Raw genomic sequence first — 23,588 nt, 5'->3', positions numbered from 1 at the left:
TGGAAGTTTGAATTTAGGCCACATTCCAGCAAGGGGATTGGTTATGTGATTAAAGGCCACCACGTGCTTAAGTGTTTTGCTGAATTGGTGAATTAAAGCTAAATTTCTGTAAAGAAACAAACTGGAACTACTACATCCGAACATCCCCAGTCCCTCAATTTTGAATAACCTCAGAGTGAATCCAGACACAAACTCTGCATCTCTAGTTTTTCCATTGCTCTAGAACCAGGAGAATTGACGCATTTCTTTTGCATTTTGCTTCATGTTCTTCCTGATTCATTTATTGCTGCATTTCCTCGTGTGTTTACCTTCTCATTGTTTTCATTTTCATTCAGATTTACACCAAATATGGAAATGCAATCCCAATGCATGAAAAAGCACATATATTCAGAATGTTAAACATTCACTATACATACAAAAAATGCTCTAGAGTTGCTCCCAGCAGAGTTTTCCTATCTAAAGATAATGAGTTTTAACGTACGGTTTCCTTGTACCTTGCCTTTCTTTATACATCAATTTGTTCCTAGCATCTGTCAAGCAAGCAGTAACAGGGAAATACTCTCTGGGGCTGTGAATGAAATGACACCTTTCTCCTTTACCGGAGTTTGAAAATAATACCCATATTTCTCTGAAATTTTCCGGGCAAAGTATGCCTGTCTTGTAAAACCAACACCATCTGGCCAGGCAGACGTTTGTGAGCCAATTGACACATAAAAGATTTTATCTGATCTCTAATGTCAAAGATTATTACACTAGGTTATCAAGTTTCCACTTAGCTAGATGACTTACCTTTGTGCATCTGAAATTAAAACAAGCTAGGAACGCAGAGTGGTGACAAGGGTTAATTCACTCAAGACCCATACTATCACACACCATTATTTCAGTCAAGGGCTCTGATTTATGACGAACAAGGTAATCACATTTTGCTTCAAAGAAAATCTTGGAAAGGCTGGAGTTGACTCATGGGATTTCTGGATCTCACTGAGCCTAGATTCTGCTCTCTAGATCTCACTGAGCTTGTGTGGATTTTCAGCAATTTTTAAAGATATGGTATACGTGTATAAATATTTATAGGCGAGGCAGCATATATCTACGATGGGAGCTGGGAGTGTGCCTCGCAGTCTGGATAGACATACGTGTGCTATGTTTGTTTGAGTTAGGTGTGCTAACAACAGCAATGGAGATGTTGTGGACAGGTGGCAGTACAGGTTAGCCCTTTGAGTACAAGGCTGGGTCTGAGCTCTGGTGGCTAGCCAATGCAGCGCTGATGCTGCAACGTCCACACTTCTATTTGTAGCAGACTAGGTCAAACAAATCTACCTTGTGTCTGTCTACCTGGGCTGGGAGGCATGTTTCCAGCTGCAGTTAAGACATATCCATAGAGACTAAAACTCTGACCTTTTAGTCATTGCACAAGCAAATCTCCCAGGAAAGGTGGTATTTTGGGTATAGCACTGAACTGGAACTCAGGAAGCCATTGACTAACTCACCTTGAGCAAGTGAATTAGCTTCTCTGTACTTCTGCATCTGTAAAACTGGAATAATAATGCTTCCCTATATCACGCAGGTGTTGTAAGGAAACTAATTCATGTCAATGAGGTGTTCAGATAGTATGCTAATAAGTTAACCTATTTAGGATGTTATATGGCCTATGTGAGAAATTTGTGTGTACAGATACTGCAGAATAAGATCCTTATTAAATAAAGCAAATTGCAAGAATCTGAAATAATCCACAGCAAAATATTCATTATGTCAAAACAAATGTTATGGTGCATAAAATGTAGAATTTCATCTTTTTCTCTGATTCATCTATATTCAAGATGTCAAAAACATAATAATGTTACTAAAGTTTCAATAAATGTTGCAATACAGCCAACATATTGCAGTTATACTGGAGGTTGGGTTTCACCTTGATAAATCTGATGGTTGTTCTATTCAGTCAAAATGAGGGAACAATTAAATGCCCCTTCCCAGAGACTAGACTTAATGGAAACACAGCAGTTGAGGATTGATTTGGTTGCAGCTCCGTGAGGTTGGGTGGGTCAAACAAAAAGCCAACAAGAAAGCCAGTAGAAAAGCAAACAAAGTCAGGAGAAAGAAGGTGAAGCCTTGTGTAGTGTGGCTTTGAGAGAAAGCCAAGAGATCTTTTTGGACATAGGACTGGATGAAAAAGACTTGGAATTATGAGCAAGGAAACTGCCTCTTGTTGTTCGATTCCTACTATGTTCAGGGAAACAAGACTTTGTAAATAAACTGGATTACATAAAAAAACCCTGACTTTATAATCAATTTCTCCTCCAAACAGAAACAACCTGCCATACCACGATTATCAGCTAACTGCCCTAGCCAAAAAGTGGTAACATTTTCTTTTTCATCAGTATTGATTACTACAAATAATTGGGAATTTTTGATGATTTTTTCTTCTTGGAAAATGCTGATTCATTGAAACCAAACCCTTTACTTGGAAAGGGTTGGTTTCAACAATTTTTTCAACTCAAAACAATTTTGAAGAGTTTCAAAATTGTCAAAATGAAATGTTTCAATACGTTAAATGAAAAATGCTGGTTTTCTAGCTCAAAATATTTTTTTTAAAAAATTAGGCTAATTTTAGTAATTTAGAAAAACAGTAAAAGTAAAAAATGGCCAAAATTGAAATGAAGCATTTTGATTCATCCTAATCTTTGTTTGTTTGCTTGTGAAAAAAATCTGAGAATGAGATTTTTCATTCTAATTTGGGGTGGGAATATATTTTGAAATCTCAAAAAAATGTTTGCAGGACAGGAAAACCATTTCTCACACTGCTCCATTGAATATAAAGTCATTTAGTTAAAGAAAGGTTCTTCATTCTAAGAAGAGAATTAATAGAAATTAGAGGTGAAAGACATATTGGATCACCTAGTTCATACCAGTGGCAGTGCAGGAGTTTTCCCTATAGCATATCTGCAAATGCTCTCTTCAATCTAGTACTAAATGTCCAAAATGATAGGATTTCATTTCACGACTTTGTAACATTATCAGGATGTTCTTGGTTTTTTTAATGTTTAACCGAAATCTTCCATTTCATCCCATTACCACTAGATATACCACTTTGTCCCACCCTGACTAGTTTTTCTCATTCCTTGGGATTTACACCCTTCATCCTCCTACTTCTCCAGTCTGAGTCATTCATATATTTAGGAATTATTGATAAAGGAATAGCTTTTATTTGCAGTGAAAGTTAAGATGGTTATGCAACTAGGAAATATGCAGTTCTTTGTAGCTAATAACAATAATGTGCTTACATTTATTATTCCTGAGCAGGCTAAGATTTAAAACCAGGAATAGTTAAAGAAATCATAAAGACCCTGATTCAGCAAAGATCTTAAGCAAGTGCTTGAACCCTATTGATTTCAATGTGGCTTTAACATGTGCGTAAGTGCTTTCCTGAATAGAGATGATTTCCCAAATCAGGGCCAAAGTCGTGACTTTTATACAAGACATGATATACTGTCTTCATGTATGCCCTGATCCAGGAAGCTGCTTTTCCTGGGTCCCCCTGCATGCTAATTTCAATGGGATTCTGTATGGGTGCAGAGGTGTGTCCCAATGGAGCAGATTACCTGATTAGGGCCTTAGAAACAGGTCCTCAAAGGCACTTAGGTGCCTAACTCCTTTTGAAATTGGGGCCTTTGCAACCTTAGCTATCTTCTCACCTAAAGCTTCTGTGTTGGAAATTTCCCAGAAAGCTGAATAGGTTACAGAAATGAGGCGTCTGGAGTTTGGAAAGATTTAACACTAGCATTGTATCATACATCTCTGCAAATTTTGAGGGAGGGGGGTACATTTTGTAGAAATGATGCTCGGCAAAATAAAATTAAATATTGTTACACTTAATTCTAGAGAAGTATCCTTTAAAAACAAACAAACAAAAAAACAGAACTTCATGAGCTTAGGAGAAGGTTTTTGTCTCCTCCCTGGGGATTGTTTGCAGTACAGCTTGTGCTGTTCCATGCAATAGTAGCTGGTGTGGTTGCTTCTATATTTGGTTTGCAAATGTAACAAAGAAATCATGTTTTGTATTCAATGTAGCCGCCAACACTGGATTGAAGGCTTTTCAATTTGAAGCCATCATAATTGTTTTGATTTTTCCCATACCTCAGGAAGGCTCCAGTCCTGCAAATGGCCCTGCCCAAGCAGAACCTTGCACCAAAGAAGTTAGCGTCTCTGAAGTCAATGGGGCTCCAAGCAGGGTCCAGCCACAGGGAATAGTTTGCTGTACTGGGACCTAAATGGCCTCTTGATAGTGTAACACGGGACACAGGAAAGCAAATCCTGTCAGCATAAGTTACTTAAATACCAACATCTGTGCTTGTCTTGCTTGTAATTCTCTCAGACATTCTGAATAACTGAGCTTCCAGGACTTGTACCAAGTTATCTATCTCTGTCGGCTGGCATTCTGTAAATTCATATAGAAAACTATTATGTTCTACTGAACTGTTGCAGCTCCCTAGATAAAATGTTAAATTTTCCACAGATCTTCCTGTCAACTTCAACCTGGAGGTAGGATTTAGGAAGGTTACATTTCTTTGCAGATAGACAGTTTGAGGAGATTTCTTCAGCATACTCTTCTAGTAAACCAAGCCTTTTTTTTTTTTTTTTACTTTCACTTGCTAAAGAAAAATTTGAACACTATTAATTTTGATTACAAGACTGACCTGTAACAGTTCTGGAAATGTTTCTGCAGGCCTCTGCACTTTATGAAGACCTGATAAGTTGCTTTGCTGTATGGAGTAGTCACAGAACAATTTGGCAGTTATCCCCTCACATGCTTACTATCTAATGTTTGCTCTTTCACTTCCACATGTTTGCAGGTTTGAGCTGAATTCCTTAGAAAAAAATTGAGAAAGACGAACATCATCCTAAAATGATAGCTCTGAAGGTTTTGAGAAATGATCTACTTTTACTGGGGAAAGGGGGAAAACGGCCTAACATCTTTCTAACAGCCTGATGGCTTACTTATCTTCTGGACAAGTTTAAGTATTCTTTTGGGAACCAAATTTAAAAATTCGGGGAATTGATTTATAGTCTTTCACTTTATTTTTTTTCTGAGAACTGCAGTAGATGAGAAATAGTACAAAAGGTCCTCACCATATTCTTAGTAAGCTTTTGTTGCCGGCACCCAGTGCCGAGAGGCTGAACAACAGCTTGAGTGGTTCGTTACCCGGTGTGCTACACCCAATAATCACAACGGGGTGGAGAAACAAAAAAGTTTATTTGCAGCTGCAAAAAGGTACAGGGAGAATAAAATCTCAAATCCTGCACAACAGAGCAGGAAGTTACACAGGCTTTTATACATCCTTTTTTCCAGCATACTTGTCCAATAGCAAGCTGCCCCAAGTATCCATATAGCCAGCCAATCCAGTTCCCAGCTAGTTCCCTGATTCTCTGTATCATTTGTTAAACTATACATAAAGCTGCTTTATTCAGCATTGTTCTTTCATATCTCCCCTGTTTGGCCTTGCTTAGTTTCAGGCAGTCTGACTCTGCAACATACTGTTGCATATTCTCAGCATAACTGCTGTGTGTGCCTCCAGGCAGGGGGGCCAAGGACACTTGGGCCTAGTGCGAGGGGGCTTCATCGACACTCGTGGTCTTCCATCCCCTCGACTTACCTAGTGGCCATGCCCCAGTGTCCCCAACACTTTCATTCCAAATCTGCCGCTATGGCTAAGTGGCCAAGCACATGTTATTACACAGTTCTTGGTTCATCCACTTTCATTAGGAAACTATCAACAACAAAAAGGTCCTTTTTTCCCCCCCTTGCTAACTCCCACTCTGATGTTATCAGTCAACAAGCTGCTTTTTATGGATCTGTGTTAGCTCCTCACACTGCCACAAACATGGAACCTTTGACTGGCACATCAAAAAGCCATGTGAATAACTCATAGTGGATCAGTTTTGACAACATAAAATAAAGGATTTGCCCCCCCACCCCCGTTGCTATTGCCTGAAGGTGTACTTGTAGAAAATAAATAAAAATAGCTTCCAGAGGTAAGGCTTTGAAGGGGAAAAATAAAGCACCATCTGTGCCAAAGGAAAAATCCGAAAAAAATGTGAAGTCTAATGTCATGCCTCAAAACCACCCCTGCTTTTTTTGAATTACATGGCCACCTGTCACAGTTGTATTTGAGCTGCACTGAAACACTAGGATGCTGTCCTGCAAATGGGATGTGTACCATTTAAATTATTTGAACGTGACAGTGGGGGTGTGGGGGGGGGCTCTATATGAGAACGTGACTTTTTTTGACAGAAACATTGTTAAAAATCTTCAATCTTCCCTCTCCCACCTCATCGAGCAATTGGAGAAATATTCCCTTTTCAGTAAGGCAAGCAATGGATACCTTATTACTGAACTAGAAAATGACATGAGTCCCATTGAAACAGCAGAGTGAATTTAGGTAGGAACGCTATGACAGTGGGAGGACCTTGGTTTTATATCTCACCACAGCAACTCAGTGTGACATTATTCAGCACTGACTCAGAGGAAAGATTGCCTACGGAAACCACTAGCCCTCAGGGTATGTCTCTGCTTTAACAACACTACAGCTGCAGTGCTGCAACTGCTCTACTGTAACGCTTTAGTGTAGACATTACCTACGCCGATGGGAGGGTAATCCACCTCCCCAAGAGGTGGTAGCTAGGTCAACGGAAGAATTCTTTCATTGACCTAGCACTGCCTACGCTGGGGGTTAGGTTGGCATAGCTGTAGTTCTTAGGAGTGTGAAACATCCAAACCCCTGAGAGACATAGCTAGGCCAGTGGTTCTCAAACTAGGGGTGCCGCTTGTTCAGGGAAAGCCCCTGGCGGGCTGGGCCAGTTTGTGTACCTGCCACGTCCGCAGGTTCAGCCGATCGCGGATCCCACTGGCTGCAGTTTGCCTCTCCAGGCCAATGGGGGGCTGTAGGAAGGACGGCCAGTACATCCCTAGGCCTGCGCCGCTTCCTGCAGACCCCATTGGCCTGGAACGGCGAACCGCTGCTAGTGGGAGCTGCGATTGGCTGAACCTGCGGACGCGGCAGGTAAACAAACCAGCCCGGCCCACCAGGGGCTTTCCCTGAACAAGCCGCGGTCCGAGTTTGAGAACCATTGAGCAAGGCCATTTTAAGCTCCCAGTATAGACCAGCCCTCATGAATCAGCAAGAATATTCTGGAGAATACCTTGGAGGCCTGATTTTCCACAGGCATTCACACCTGTGCAAAGTGCTACTGTAACTCCGCTGTTACACATGTGTGTTATATGTCCCTGTCTGGATAAGAGTTTGTTAAAGCCTGGCTCTTCAGCTCAAGCTACTCATTCTTTTAGCTCAAGGTAGCTGGGTCAATCCTCTGTGTGTCAGCCAAGGTGGTGGTGATCATACTATCATTCTGATTTGGTAAGAGTTTATGTACACTTGTCACAAGTGTACATGGCTATGCAAGGAAGTAGAGCCATTGGGTTTTACTTTCGGTTGTCCAATGCAAATACAAGCCAGATCCAACTCTCTTTCACGTGCAAGAGCACAGACTGAAGGGTGTATGACTGCAGCCCATAAAAAAAAGTCGGAATCAAAGGACAGAGCTGCCTGTACATATTTGTTTGCTTGATTATTTTGATTAAAGTGAGCAAAAAAAGGGCCAACATGGAAGCCAATATTCTTTACCAGCTTTAATAAGCTTCTCTGATTTCAGTGGTTTTCAGCATCTCAGAATGCCTTTATCATGTATTTGTTTATCACCAGCATTGTATTTGTTCCTGTATAAACCCCCCAAAATGATCCCTTCTCTAAAGAGCTTTCAAGCCAGAAGCTAGATAACTTTGGAGCTTGTCTTCCCTAAGCACAAAAGGAATAATTACTTAGAGGGTGATGCTGCATATAGGCTTCTTGTAAAGATCTGAATGAGAGAGGAGTGGATGACTAACAAATCTATCTTTCTATGCCTGTGCTGTCTCCTTCCATTTGAATCTGCATTTAAGCCTAGCTGCCTAACACCTCCTAAAGGATGTCTCACATGAACCACTGGGATCTTCCCTCCCAAATCCTGTGAAATTCCCTCATTCTTTATTATACCTCTGCCCATCCCTGTCACTGAGACCTTAACCTGTATGTCATCTTCAACACCTCTCTTGCCCTACACATCCAGGTTTTTCCCAAATACTGCTATCCCTTTCTACAAAACATTTTGAAGAGCTATGTTTTTCTTGGTCCATTCTGTTAAAATTTTCATCCAGGCCCTTACTTACTTGTCTTTGGCCTTTATGACATCTGTATTATTCCCTCCTGCTCACCCCCACCCCGATACACACACACACTTCAAGTCCATGGGAACTCAGATCATTTTCCTAACCCATTCATCTGGGCATGTAGCTCCCTCCTTGAATTCCTCCATGGACTTTCCCTCTACCAGTGCCTCAAGTTCAAGCTCTTTGTCCTTCCCTATATTGCCCTCTGCAATTCTTCTTCTACTTATCTGCCCATGTCTCTCATCACATCAATCCTCACCCATGACCTCTCTGCTCCGCCAATCATATCAGATTCAACACATTATTTGTTGTTCTCTTCTCTAAAAAACATCTTCTCATTTTCTTTCACACAGCTTGCTATGCAGCCTATTCTCAGCTGGTAAGACCACTAGTATCTCCTCATTCACATCCTTCCTCAGGATCCATTTCTGCTGCAGTGTCTACAAAAAATTAACTTCCTAAAACATCTATGTTGTTTTAAAAGACTCCTTTGTTCTTCAAACTGGGCCTTAGCCTCATTATTGTTTCCCAAATATTTCCTCCTCTCTGATTCAGTTCCCCATTTATTGTGTCATGCGTCTAGTTAGTTTGATAGCTCTTCAGGGCCAAGACCCTGGGCCCCATCCTCAGATGGGGTTACACCACTTTACACCAACTGAGGATCTGGTCCAAAGTGTTATCTACGTCGTGAAGCACTTAGCACACTTGAGTGCTATAAAATAATATATCATTTTAAAACTGGGGGAGAGAGGTTTTCTGTTCCCTGAAGCTGCTTGTAATGCCTGGCTTAATGGAAGAGGAAACCTGGCCAGCCCTCTGTGGAGATAGAGGTGGTTAGGGACTATTTAGAAAAGCTGGACGTGCACAAGTCCATGGGGCCGGACGAGTTGCATCCGAGAGTGCTGAAGGAATTGGCAGCTGTGATTGCAGAGCCATTGGCCATTATCTTTGAAAACTTGTGGCGAACCGGGGAAGTCCCGGATGACTGGAAAAAGGCTAATGTAGAGCCAATCTTTAAAAAACGGAAGAAGGAGGATCCTGGGAACTACAGGACAGTCAGCCTCACCTCAGTCCCTGGAAAAATCATGGAGCAGGTCCTCAAAGAATCAATCCTGATGCACTTGCACGAGAGGAAAGTGATCAGGAACAGCCAGCATGGATTCACCATGGGAAGGTCATGCCTGACTAATCTAATCGCCTTTTATGATGAGATTACTGGTTCTGTGGATGAAGGGAAAGCAGTGGATGTATTGTTTCTTGACTTTAGCAAAGCTTTTGACACGGTCTCCCACAGTATTCTCGTCAGCAAGTTAAGGAAGTATGGGCTGGATGAATGCACTATAAGGTGGGTAGAAAGCTGGCTAGATTGTCGGGCTCAACAGGTAGTGATCAATGGCTCCATATCTAGTTGGCAGCCGGTATCAAGTGGAGTGCCCCAAGGGTCGGTCCTGGGGCTGGTTTTGTTCAATATCTTCATAAATGATCTGGAGGATGGTGTGGATTGCACTCTCAGCAAATTTGCGGATGATACTAAACTGGGAGGAGTGGTAGATACGCTGGAGGGGAGGGATAGGATACAGAAGGACCTAGACAAATTGGAGGATTGGGCCAAAAGAAATCTGATGAGGTTCAATAAGGATAAGTGCAGGGTCCTGCACTTAGGATGGAAGAATCCAATGCACCGCTACAGACTAGGGGCCGAATGGCTAGGCAGCAGTTCTGCGGAAAAGGACCTAGGGGTGACAGTGGACGAGAAGCTGGATATGAGTCAGCAGTGTGCCCTTGTTCCCAAGAAGGCCAATGGCATTTTGGGATGTATAAGTAGGGGCATAGCGAGCAGATCGAGGGACGTGATTGTTCCCCTCTATTCGACATTGGTGAGGCCTCATCTGGAGTACTGTGTCCAGTTTTGGGCCCCACACTACAAGAAGGATGTGGATAAATTGGAGAGAGTCCAGCGAAGGGCAACAAAAATGATTAGGGGTCTAGAACACATGACTTATGAGGAGAGGCTGAGGGAGCTGGGATTGTTTAGCCTGCAGAAGAGAAGAATGAGGGGGGATTTGATAGCTGCTTTCAACTACCTGAAAGGGGGTTCCAAAGAGGATGGCTCTAGACTGTTCTCAATGGTAGCAGATGACAGAACGAGGAGTAATGTTCTCAAGTTGCAGTGGGGGAGGTTTAGATTGGATATTAGGAAAAACTTTTTCACTAAGAGGGTGGTGAAACACTGGAATGCGTTACCTAGGGAGGTGGTAGAATCTCCTTCCTTAGAGGTTTTTAAGGTCAGGCTTGACAAAGCCCTGGCTGGGATGATTTAACTGGGAATTGGTCCTGCTTCGAGCAGGGGGTTGGACTAGATGACCTTCAGGGGTCCCTTCCAACCCTGATATTCTATGATTCTATGATTCTCCCCAACAATTTTTAGAAGGGTTTTTTTTTATATTATTTATTTTACAGCACCCAAAATCTTTAGCTGGTGTACAACTGTTAGCTTCTTGAAAAGCTGAAAGTGAAAAGGGATCCACAGCAAAAGGATAGCAAAGGATTTTTCTTTACTACAGCACAATAAACTATGATATAGCTTAGCTTTTATCTCTGCTGTTTGTCTTATTTTTCTTTACGACTTTTGTTTGGTAACTTGCTAGAAGCCCCGGATGGATCTGTCCAGATGATTTTTAAATCACTTTTTTCATTATTCAGGATTTGTTCCTAAGTCATTTTGACATGGCCAGTTTGTGATGAAAATAATTTCTGCCTGGGACCAATTTCAGAATGCAGAGCTGGCCATTTGTTTGTACGCTGAATAGGTGAAGGAGGGGAAAGGTTTGTTAAGAAATTGTTTTAGTAGAAATACATCCACAAGTGAATTGTTCCCTCATTGAACTCCAAGTAGAAACAGATAATGATTTATCTTTGTCATAGTGTGTGGTGTCTTTATAACATGCTCTTTGTTGGGATCTTCCATCAACTGCTTATGGTTTGTGTGTGTGTGTATATGTAATTTTCTCTCCCTCCCTTTTTCTATGTATTCGATTTTTGTCTAGCTGTTGTTTATACTCTGACACTGCCTGTGGTATATTTTGCATTTAATTACACACACACACACACACACACTATATAGTATGTATATATATATAGGGGCTGAGTGCAGCTCTGGAGGGCAGCGCGGGGGGTGTCACTCACTCATATATATATGCAAATTTGAAGTTTAACAATAGCAGGAAAAGTTAAGACTGTCTCTAGAGTTCTTGCAAATTCTTTCCACAATACAGTAGAATTTAGACAAAATTTCTAAGTACTTCTGCAGATTACTATCGATTTCGCCAAGGAGAATTCTGTCATCTTGGTTAAAAGAGGAGCTAAAGGCGCTGAGAAAAAAAAAGTCATAGATGATATTAAAAATGTAGGAACTGGGCATTTAGGAGGCTTTACAAAATATTAGATCCAAACTGTAAGTGCTTCTCAATGTGAGCAACAGTTCCACAATCTGGATCTTAATTCCTACTGTACAACTAGGGCAGTGGTTCTCAAACTAGAGGTGCTGCTTGTTCAGGGAAAGCCCCTGGCGGGCCGGGCTGGTTTGTTTACCTGCCGCGTCCGCAGGTTCAGCCAATCGCGGCTCCCACTGGCAGCAGTTCACCGCTCCAGGCCAATGGGGGCTGCAGGAAGAGGTGTGGGCCAAGGGATGTGCTGGGCGCCCTTCCCGCAGCCCCCATTGACCTGGAGTGGCAAACTGAGGCCAGTGGGAGCCGCGATCGGCTGAACCTGCGGACGTGGCAGGTAAACAAACTGACCCGGCCCGCCAAGGGCTTTTCCTGAACAAGCAGCGCCCCTAGTTTGAGAACCACTGGTCTAAAGGGATTGTGTATTCACTGTGCCACGTAAACTATTAAAATATATTATCATACATGATATTACGAAACACAAAAATTACCAACGAAGTGGCAAACATATTTATGGTGTATACATTTTATTTAATTATTTAGAAAGCATGTGTTAATTGGCCAAGCACCTAGGCGCACTTAGATCTTTAAAAATGTAATTAGCATGAAATAATTAACAACAGAATGCTATCAGCTGGCAGCAAAACACACAATACCCAAATCAATTAACACCACACCACAAAAAATACCTCTTAAGAACACCAACCACAGCTATTTAGATACAGGGAGCTGATTTTCTTTACACTGTTACACTGGTGTAATTCCACTGCCTTCAGTGGAGTCACTCCTGATTTACGCTGATATACATGAGAGGAAGGTTGAGCTCCAGGTATCTTCAATCCAAACAGGGGCTGTGGAGGAGCATTTAAAGTGAGTTGGAGGTTGGTTCCTGCCCCTGAGGAGTGGGAGACCCAGGAGGAGGGGGGTTGGAGAGTGAGACCACACCACATTCACCCTGCAGTGGCTCCTGGCCTGGCTCCCTGCTCTAGTGCATTGGTTCTCGCCACAGTGTGCAGACAAGGCCATTCCCCTGCAATGCCCTCCCCACTTTCTGGCTCTGGTGCTGCCAGTTTTCCTTCCTTGAGCTGGGCTGTAGTGGGCCAAAAGTGGTCAGGCTTTGGCCAGGTTTCCCTCTGCTCCAGCTCCATGGTCTATGACTCCAAATCCCTAATAAAGGAAAACCCTAGTTATACAGATGCACCTTGTATCTTACGTGGAAATTCAGGATTGAAATAACTTGGTGGATCTCAGTTGTTGGGAGGATATGTACCAGAAGGGGAAAGGAAGTCTTTAAGGAAGCCGAAATCAAGAGCACAAAGGAATTTGTAAATGAACATTCTGAAAGCAAATAAGACATGCAGCACATGGCTCACAGGTGTAATAAGCTGAATTCAGCAACCAATTCTAAGCAAGCAGTCTGCCATATTTTGTTCTAGCTGCCATTTCTGGATGCAATCCAGCAGCAGAAAAAAAGTCATATTTTCCTAGTTAATTGCAAATGAAAAACACGACCAGTTGGCATAGCTGCTATTTCAGATTCCAGGGACATAGAAGAGTCCAAGGGAGCCAAATGTCTGAGAGAGGGAGAGGTTGCATAAGAGACAGTCTGCAGTTGGAGACGCAATGTGAGAGGGATTCCACCAAGTGCTGGGAGATGAAGGGAGCAGGAGATGAAAAGGTTGGTGTGGTGGCACATTCTGGGGGAGCAGGAGAATGGGAAGAGAAGACAGTGGTGATGATGAGCTCTGAAAGGAAGTGAGGCCTTGTCTACACTACCAAGTTTTGTCCATGAAAACTCCCTTTTGTCGACCAAACAGTGAATGTGTACACACTGCGATGCAACTATTATTGGGGAAAATGCCCAGTTTTGGCAACAAAATGCAGCCACCCCGATGAGAGACATACGTCTTTTTCCTCTACATTTTTATCGACAAAGTGCCAGTATAGACATCACGTTTGATTTCATCACTTTACTTGGCCTCCAGGAGGTGTCCCACAATGTCCATCATGACTGCTCTAGTCAGCAGTTTGAACGCTACTACCCTGCAACCAGATAAACAACTATCCACCCCCTCCCTTAGAAGTCCCAGGAATTTTTGAAATTCCATTTCCTGATGGCTCGGCATGGAGAGGTCTCATCGCATCTTCCCAGGTGACCATGGTGGGTTATCGCACCAAATGCTCTCCTGCTTGGACCACTGTGGAGCTGTTGGATCTGATCAGTATATGGGGAGAGGAGGCTGTGCAGTCCCAGCTGCACTTTAGCTGTAGGACTTGGTATTCCTAAGGGCACATTTCTCGAGGCTTGTGTGAAAAGGGCTATGATTGGGACACATTATAGTGCAGAGCGAAGATAAAGGAGCTGAGGCAGGCATACCATAAGGCGAGGGAGGAAAACCATCGCTTCAGTGCTTTTTCACCTAAGACCTGCTGGTTTTATAAGGAGCTGGACACTATCCTCGATGGCGACCCCATCTCCACCACCAAGAGCCCCATGGATACTTCAGCAGAAAGAGGATGAAGTTATTGATGAAGAGGTGGAGTTAGACAACGACATGCAGCTCTGGGGCAGCCAGCCAGGAACTGTTCTCCACTCCAGAGGTGTCTAGCCAGTCTCAGCAGTTGCTCTCCATTGAGCAAGAACCAGGAGAGGAAATGCCCGGTAAGTGGCTGTGGTTTGTGTAGTGTGGAGGTGGGTTCAGGGTATAGAAATGTGGGATGCTGGCTGTGTTTCCGTGAGCTGCACGTTTCCCTGTGTAGCTAATTGGTATGGCAGAACAGGGTGTTGATGCATGCTAAGATCTCAAAGGAATCTTCCAGAGAGAACTCCAAGAAAGTTTCCTGGAGGTACTCGGCAATCTTCTGCTGAAGATTCCATGGCAGACCAGCTTTGTTTCTTCCCCCACTGTAGGAAACTTTCCCACACCATTCAGCAATCACTGCTGCAGGGAGCAAAGCGGCACAAAGGCGAGCAGCATAGGGAGCAGGGTGGAAGCCACAAGCATGGAGTAGATGTACTCTCAATTCCCTGCTTACCCTTAGCAGTGAGATATCTGCTTGAATGACCCCTGTCTGTGGAAAAGTGTGGGAGAATGTTATAATTTTTCCCCTAGTATGTTGCAGCATGACCCTTACAAAGAGTGTGTGCTCTTTTCCCCATGTTGAGTGCCTGCTTCCCGTACCCCCCAACCCCCGCCAACACTCACCATGCTTTGGGTGTTTGCAGAGATGTGTGCCTGGCAAAGGTCAGTAAGAAGTGATGGCAATGTTGAAAAAGCTGTATTTAACCAAAATGTTTCAGTGCTGTATGTGAATTTAACAATCCCGCTTCTGTGCGTTGTCCCTTGTGCTTCAGCAGATATGCCCTTCAGGAACACCCCATGCACTCTGGCCAAGCGTCTCTGCCAGATAAGAAAACATCCAAGGTACAGCAAATAAGACATGCTCCAGTGCAGAAAAAAGGGAATGCAAGGAGTGTTGGAAAGCTGAACATTAGGACAGAAAAGCGAATCAGGAGTTTGTTAAGGATGCAACTGAGTGGATGATTAAAGTAATGGAGGACCAAAAGCAGATGCTGAAGTCCTTAATAATGCTGCAGACTGAGCAGATCCATGCCTGCCTTCCCCTGCAGCACATTCAGAACTCTTTTCCAAGCCCCCCCAAACCCTGCATGCACATGCCTTTCCACCATCCAGGACTTCTCGGTCTCCCCTTCACTCCACCCCCTCATACATCTTTCACAATGATAGCTGCCCCTACACACAGTTGTGAAAGTTTGCCCTTCCCTGGTTCCTCCTTTCCCACTGAGCATCTGTGTGTTTGTGTGTGCTGTTTCTTGTAAAATAAAAGCAAAGTTTTTGAATGGTAACTCATCTTTATTGGTTTTCTACAAATTGAGATAGGGGACACTACCAATACATGTGGAGGCATTTTAATCATTTGCTTACTGAAATGTAAGCCCCAAAATGTCACCATTGCTTCCTCGGAAAACTACATGTAATGTGACATTGAAGCACCAATCACAGAGATATACTTTAGTGGCTCTAATTTTCAAAGTGTTGCCTCAAAGCCTTCCTGATTCAGATTGGCCCCCTCTGGACTCTTCTGATAGCTCTGGTATCTGTATGCTCAAAATCAGCAGCCTAGTGGTCTGCCTCAGCACTCGACCCCTGAGCAAACCTTTCACCCTTGACTTCACAGAGATTATGCAACGTACAGCATGCGGCTATGACCATGCAAATATTATCCTCATTAAGGTCTAACCTGCCATAAGGGCATCGTCAGAGTGCCTTTAATCTGCCAAAAGCACATTCAGCTGTCATCCGGCACCTATTCAACCTGTTGTTGAATTGCTCCTTACTGCTGTCCAGGTGTACCCTAAGTGTTCTCCATTATGAGGTCTAGGAGACAAACAAAATGTCAGCCGGTCAGAGATCAGTTTACCTCATGGTACTTATGCATAACTTTCAGTAGGATCAATGGAAATTACATTGGTTTAACACCATTAAAAAAATCAATAGTTGTTACACTTGTATATGAGCTAGTGCAGTTATTTCCCATTCAGAATATACAGAAATACTGATATGTCACATAACACTAACTGCTATTAAATCATTGCTCTTTTAAATGGTGAACACTCTGTACCCACTCTGATTTAAGAAATAAAAGGCCAGATGCTCCCCTCAGTTACACCTAGTTACAGCCCTGAAAACTAAGGGCAGAATTTGGTATGAATATTTTCATAACTGAAAAATCTAATTCACACTCCTTACAAAGGCTGTTAGCAAAGTGATTTGTGTTAGTTTTTGGATCAAATTCTAGTTTATTAGGGTTGATAATGCTGCAGACTGAGCGGATCCATGCCTGCCTTCCCCTGCAGCACAATCAGAACTCTTTTCCATACCCCCCCCCTCAAACTCCATACGCACATGCCTTTCCACCATCCAGAACTTCTCGGTTTCCCCTTTATTCCACCCCCTCATACAACTTTCACAACGATAGCTGGACCTACACACAGTTGTGAAAGTCTGACCTTCCCTGGTTCCTCCTTTCCCACCGAGATAAGTCTGTAGGAAGTATTTTACCTCTGTCAAACATTTTTCCATGCCACAACATTTAGAAATCTACAAGAAACATCAATTTTCCAGAATGTATTACTGCTGGAAGACAAAACACATCACTGAATCAATTTGCTCCAAACTGTTACTGTGACCCCATATTATAGCTTCAAACATTAGACTCCAGATAGACACAAGCAATATCTCCAATGATAGGAAATCATCCTTGCCTTCCTCACCAAGAATGTTCTCAAGGAGACAGATAATAGGGCTCCTTGGCATGATAGTATAAGATCTTCTTAGAGTCAAAAATATTATTTTTGTCATCAGTGAGGACATAAGTGGGAGAATATGGCTGTGGCTTGCAATGACAATAGCCATAGGAAGTTAGGGGGGATAAACAAGGTCTTTTACAAAGCAAGAAAAGGGTAGACTTGCCTCTCTTGTCACATTACACAACTGGCATCAGATCTAACAACTTGGGCTTAAGCATCAGGCATTGGTAATACAGGTTTGCTACTATTTTGACAAAGGGTCCTGCTCGAAGAACTTAAGAACAAAACTAAGTAACTATGCAGTATTCTCCTGTACTTTCTAAAAAAAGATAAAAATCATGACTAAAGTAAACCAAACACCACAACAAACTAACAGCTGGCACTTTATGGTACATACAGTGAGATGGCCACTGAGGCAACTGCACAAGTAACAGATTTATTTTATGTCTTTGGTATAGTGACAACTAATTAAGTCAGAGAACCTGAGAGAGAGAGAGAAAGAGCTAGTTCATTGAACCAAGTACAACCAAACTGGAACTGGAATGACAACTTAAAATTAGTAGATATATGTTTAGGGCAATGTACAATACTTTTTTAAAAAAAAATCTGTTTCTGTGATAAATGATATGACAAAAATAAAGCTAATTTCTCTGTGGTTTATTGTGGGAATTGACTGAAAAAAAGTCAAGTTATGGACTGCCTTCCTCAAGAATGAGAGGATTACTGTATGGTTGCTATAGATTTTCTTCCTATGCCATTTTTCTTTTACAGAAGAAACTAGGAGGCCTTTGTTGACCGGAGAATTAAATATTTTTCCTCTTCTCTGAAGCTGATGCATTTATCTGCCTTTTCTTTTGTGCCTCTTTTCATTCCTTCCTGTATTCATTTTTCTTTAAATCTTTATCATTCCCTTAAACTGCCTTCATAGGCATAATCATTTTAAAAATAAAAGTAATCCTCACTTAGAGGCTGATCCAAACCCCATCAATTTAATGTTTAATGTTTCCACTGACTTCCAGGTGCTTTGGTCAGACCCTTAGTGTTAGATGGTGCTTTCAAGCCCCACTTCAGCAAAGCACCAGAACACAGTGCAGCTCAGTCCAAGGGTTTAAACATGTGTCTAATTTAATTTGAGAACCAAAGCCATACAACAAATGAAGAGGAAGTGCGGAGCATGTCTGCAAGGTTTTCATATTGTCTACCACATGTACTTTTCATTGCATGTAGTGAATGTGACTGATCGTACTTGAAGCCGTGCATGTTGAATGATATTTTTGGCACCTAAAACTGGTTGATCTGGATCCAGTCTACTGAGAATATTTCTGATCTCAGACAAACTAATTGGGATCATGTGGGCAGATAAAAAAACAAACTGAGGAAACATTTTGCACCAACAAAATGTCAATGCAGCCTCAGACTTACATAGTGCCTCTCTGTGCTGTAGAACCTTCCTTTAGGGACACTCCACCTGCAACCTGTCAGGGTAATCTGCTGGTAGGCCGCCAGTTTGTACGGCCGCCCGCAGCTCCCAGTGATCGCGGTTCGCCATTCCCAGCCAATGAGAGCTACGGGAAGTGGTGTGGGCTTAAAGGACGTGCTGGCCGCCACTTCTCGCAGCTCCCTTTGGCTGAGAATGGCGAACCGCGGCCACTGGGAGCTGCAGGTAGCCATGCAAATGTAAACAAACTGGCTGGTGACCCAGCAGCAGATTACCCTGATGGGCTGCGTGCAACCCCCGGGTTGTAGGTTGCCCACCACTGCTCCAGTGTCATACTAACATCAAAGCCTTGGCAATGCAAGTCTCTTGGAGTCATACCCGCTAAGAACTGGATGGGATTTCCTGGGGACCCAAGAAACTGGAGGATCTGGGACCTGAATCCCTTTCTCCATCTGCAGAAATTCAATTTCTTCACTGCAAGGACCCCTACCATGGGAAAACCCACAGAAGGGAGAGATCTGGCAGAGATTAAGACAACAGAAAAAGATGCAGATACAGTAGGAAACTGAATACATTCTTTGAGCTTCTTCTCTACTAGTTCCCAGTTGGTCTCTGCACAGTGAAACCATTTCAAAACTACATCCATTTGAAAAAAAAAACCTCGGTTGATTCTATCACCCTTTAAACAAAAATCAAATTAATTAAATAAATAAATAAATAAATAAAAGCAAATTTTTCCCACTCTATTTTATGCACAAACCTATTCATAGTTATAGTTAAGGGATTTTTAAAAGTTTGCAAATCTCATTATAAGCAATGATTAAAAATGGATGATTAACCCTGGAGATGAATTTGAAAAGAATGCTAAAGCAATGAACATTTGCCTCCAGATAATCAAGCCTAGAAAACAGAGTGTAAAGAATATCTGTATACATTCCAAGTAACTCCAAACTGTGCCATTTTTTCTGGGCATAGTTATCCACTTGTTCAATGCTTCACTAACAACTTATTTCCAATTTAGCAGTATTTCCAAATAGAAATTTTCTATATTTGGATGAATATTTTCAACGTTCAGAGGAAAATTGAAAACTTGGGGATGGGGGAGTATGAAGAGTTGAAGTTTTCTGCTTAAAAGAGATAGCTTGTGAAAAATTTCATTGACTCAAAAATCCAAATTACCATTAAAAAAATCATTTTGGGGAAAAAATGTTTTGACCAGCCCTACTTGTCACTGTTTCTCCCAACTTGGCTACAGTTGTACTATTCCCACACCTTTGAATTTGTCTTAAGAAGTACATGCGGTATTCAATGAATATCTCGGTTAATGAGGTTGGTGTCCACCGGTAAGGTGAATGAAAATACTACAATTACATTTCTAGATTTTGTAGAAACCAGTCTTAACACTGTCAGTGTTAGTGATTTTCAATCAGAACTGTATAGTGATTTTTTTTCCTTCTCCAGATAACAGAGTGTAAAAAGAAAAATCGTCTTGTGTAGGTGTGCGTCAGCACAGCTAGCAGGCAGTCAGACTCTGTCCCACAGAAATGCTCTGATATATCTGATATATGAATGACACTAAGTTGCAGTAGAGAATAAACAGAGTACTTCTCATGACCTGTGTCTATGTTTTGCTAAGAGAGAGAAAGACAAATGAAATAGTTTTGGCCCTGGAACATATTGTACTCAAGACAAGGTGCTGGTTATTTCATAGCTCTTATTAGCGATAACCTGTCCATATTGTCTTTGTAGGAAGAGGAAGAGTTATGCCAGTATTCTCACAAATGCTATTTCTGCCCCTGCAGAGCTCAACATTTTCTGGACAGCGACATATGAAGACTCAGAAGTATGCTTACTGTTCTGACATAAGTTGTCATGCAATGTCATATTGTTCACCTTGGCCAACTGTAAAGTCAAAGTCAAAAATTGCACAGGAAGCAAAACAAAAACAAAAAACTGCCGTACCATGAGTGGTCAAAAGAACATTTTTTAGGATATTGGTGAATGTCAATTTTTTCTTAGGACCCAGGTAAATCAACTTCTCCAAGATATCCATTTTTAGATCCATATATTGAAGAAAGAAAGAAAGAAAGAAAGAAAGAAAGAAAGAAAGAAAGAAAGAAAGAAAGAAAGAAAGAAAGAAAGAAAGAAGTTACTGCAGTAAGGATTGTTGAAATTGGTTGAACACAGCAAAACTAGCATTTGCAAACAAATATTTGCATTCTGAAAAGCAGATAATTTCAGCCATGTGCGTGGCACTTTATGTTCACTATTTCCTCACATATTCATATATGAGGTTGTTCACATTTCACTGTTAATCGTTAATTATCTTCCTGTTTAATAATTTCCAGTCTCCCAATCAAGGAACTGAGACAATACCTTGCAACTTAGTCACAGTCACACATCATGAATAATGAACAGTCAAAGTGAACAGTATCTTTGGGGTGAAAATTGTTCACCCAAAGTTTTTGGAGAATACACATGAAGAACAAAAAGCACAGGCAGAAGCCAGGATAAGTTCACAAATTATCTATGAGCAGGAAGAAATAGTGATTTTCATATTCACATATTCACAATAAATAATTTGACCAGTTCTTTTCATTGCTAGTAAAACAAATACTTCATTATATTAAACTGGGTCTGATCCTTCTCCTCTTACACACATGCAGATCATTACTCACACAAAAAGTATTATTGACTTCAGCCCATAGACTGGGGAGGAGCAGCATATGCTGCAGCCCATACAGTGGTTCCAGACTGAGGAGTGGATTTCACCTCCCAAAGCATGCACACACACTTCCACCACAAAGATGATTACTTCCACAGATTTGATTACTCAGGCTTTGGGCAGATGAAGTAAATTTCACAGAGTGAATGATACATTTTTTAATTCTGTAAGTGTCTGGTGACTTCAAAGATGTGTTAGATAAAAAGAATAATTAAATGATGATCTCTAAACATTAGAGAACATTTTCTCACGGGGGAGATGAAATAGCATCAGCTTTCTATTTATCTTTTCATTTATATCTTATGATCATTCTTACATAAAATCTAAGTCTCTTATAGATTTTTGATAGAAGTTGTTAATTTATTAGTATTTTCTGTCATATGTTTTGCACATCAGTACCAGGCACCTTTCCATGTCACTTTTATCATTGGATGTCATATTTACACACTCAATATGTGATAAATATTTGTTGTTGTCTCTCTCACACACACATCACCTACTGTTAATTGTTATTTTATTACATTAGATTTTTCTGGCTTTCTGAAAGGGAAACTGAAAAAATATATTTTTTAGTAATTTCTGTACAGTAATTGAGCATTTTTGTCCATGGTCTTAGTATTTATAAATATATACATAAAATACTCAAATACCCATCCTGAAGTTCCATGTTTATTGTTTTTCAGTGATTCAATATCAGACAATCTACAAATAAAGATGATATTAGATCTCTAACTGCCAGCCCTGTAACTCACCTTGAGGCCTGAAAGTTGGTCTGCGTTTTTTTTTTTTTCCAGAGTTGCATATCACCACCAGTAATATATATTCAACAAATGGAATTTAGTGAACAAGACTGCAGATGCACAAATGAGAATATAATCCAGCTCCATTTCTGCCAGCGGGGTTGGCTCCACGGTACTAATAATATTAATTAAAAACAGAAAAAAATATTTTATTCCACAAAGTAATGAGATAAGAAGAGGACACTGATAGAATAACCTAAATGTAGATTTACACAGACACCCAACTTACTAAGTTTTGGCCTAAGTGATTTACACAAGGCCACAGAGGAAATCAGAATCAGAACCAGCATTAAAATGCAAGAGTTTGTGAGTACTAGCCCTCGGCTCAAGCCATTAGATGACCTTTTCTTCAACACATTCTTTTCAGATGAGCTGAGTGAAGATTTTTCTGGATGGGATCAACCATTATTTGAAAGAAAGATGTTACAGTATTACAGTCCCAAATGCTCTGATGATAATAATATATAATGCAGTGTTTTGATTCTTTACTGTGGAATACTGCAGTATTGTCTTTGGAAGAGATTTGTCTATATGGAAATTCCTGAGTTTGAATTGCTTTAAGGATACAGTTAAACAGCATCATAACAGGGGGATGTGCAGGCAATGAATATTAATAATGAATACTTGTAACAGTTAAAGCTTTCTGCTGCATCAGAGTAGCTGGCTCAGAAAGCATTAAATTAATGACCTGCATCCAATGCACTGTGTCCCTCATGAGCTGGAGAAGTTTGTTCTCTGGCGTACCCTGGAGTATTTTCTAGTGGTGTGAAGAGAGGCATAAATTTTACAGGCATTATGTTCTTCTCATAAAATGCCTGAACTGCTTCGTTTTTTGTCTGAGCAATGATGCAAGGCAGAGGAAGCTGGCCAGTTACAATGCATATGGAATCACTTTGGAAGAAATCACTATTTCACATACCTTCATTATGTCTGAGATTCTTCATTTAAGAGGCATCCAGCCATTCTGTGTAAATGTTGATGATAAGCTCAGCTCTGGCAGTTATTCTGAGGTGGGAATATGAAGATTTAGGATGGCCCAAATAAATTTCATGAATATTTTGAAGACTGCAGGAACTAGCAGTAGCAATGTCAAAGGATTTCAGGGACCAGAAAAATATAAAGAAATATTAAGTTCTGCCTTAATGTCAGAAGTTGAAACTTTGTTAAGAAATGCAAAAAAGATGCTGTACTGGCATCACTATTATCATTATTATTAATTATGTAAACATCTGCTGGAACAAAGGGCTTCCTTTCTAATATCAGGCGGTTATTAACCATTTTAAAGCCCCTTTGGAGTATATCAATTACATTTTCCTACATTTATATTTTCTCAGTCTTTGACTCTGTTTCCTTTCCCAGACATCCTTTTAAAAGAACAGTGAGATTTAAACTATGAGTGATTTGTCGCATTGGTGCACGACAAATGCAGTTTTGCAATGAAATCCTAAACTCTTCTAGAGCAAGTGGAATTTAAGACAGAGTGCTGGTCATGTGTTTTTTTTCAACTAGGAACACAAAAATTGGCAAACCAGATTAGTCATTAGTTTTCATCTTTCCTCAGGAAAATAGCATCTGATACCCAATGCT

The 23,588-nt window shown here is 41.2% G+C and overlaps 1 long non-coding RNA gene across 1 annotated transcript; it reads right to left on the bottom strand.

Annotated features, from left to right (window-relative positions):
* Positions 1 to 15,613: 15,613 nt before the first annotated feature.
* LOC142069562 (uncharacterized) lies at positions 15,614 to 23,002 on the bottom strand. The gene is made up of 3 exons (XR_012665457.1): positions 22,921 to 23,002; positions 21,954 to 22,116; positions 15,614 to 16,106 (listed from the first exon to the last, which is right to left on the bottom strand). It is a non-coding gene; the product is annotated as an uncharacterized LOC142069562 (long non-coding RNA).
* Positions 23,003 to 23,588: the final 586 nt, after the last annotated feature.

This window comes from Caretta caretta, chromosome 1 (genome assembly GCF_965140235.1).
Source record: "Caretta caretta isolate rCarCar2 chromosome 1, rCarCar1.hap1, whole genome shotgun sequence".
Taxonomy (NCBI): domain Eukaryota; kingdom Metazoa; phylum Chordata; order Testudines; family Cheloniidae; genus Caretta; species Caretta caretta.
Note: the sequence above shows the minus strand (reverse complement) of the source record. Positions and strands in the feature narration are given on the sequence as shown.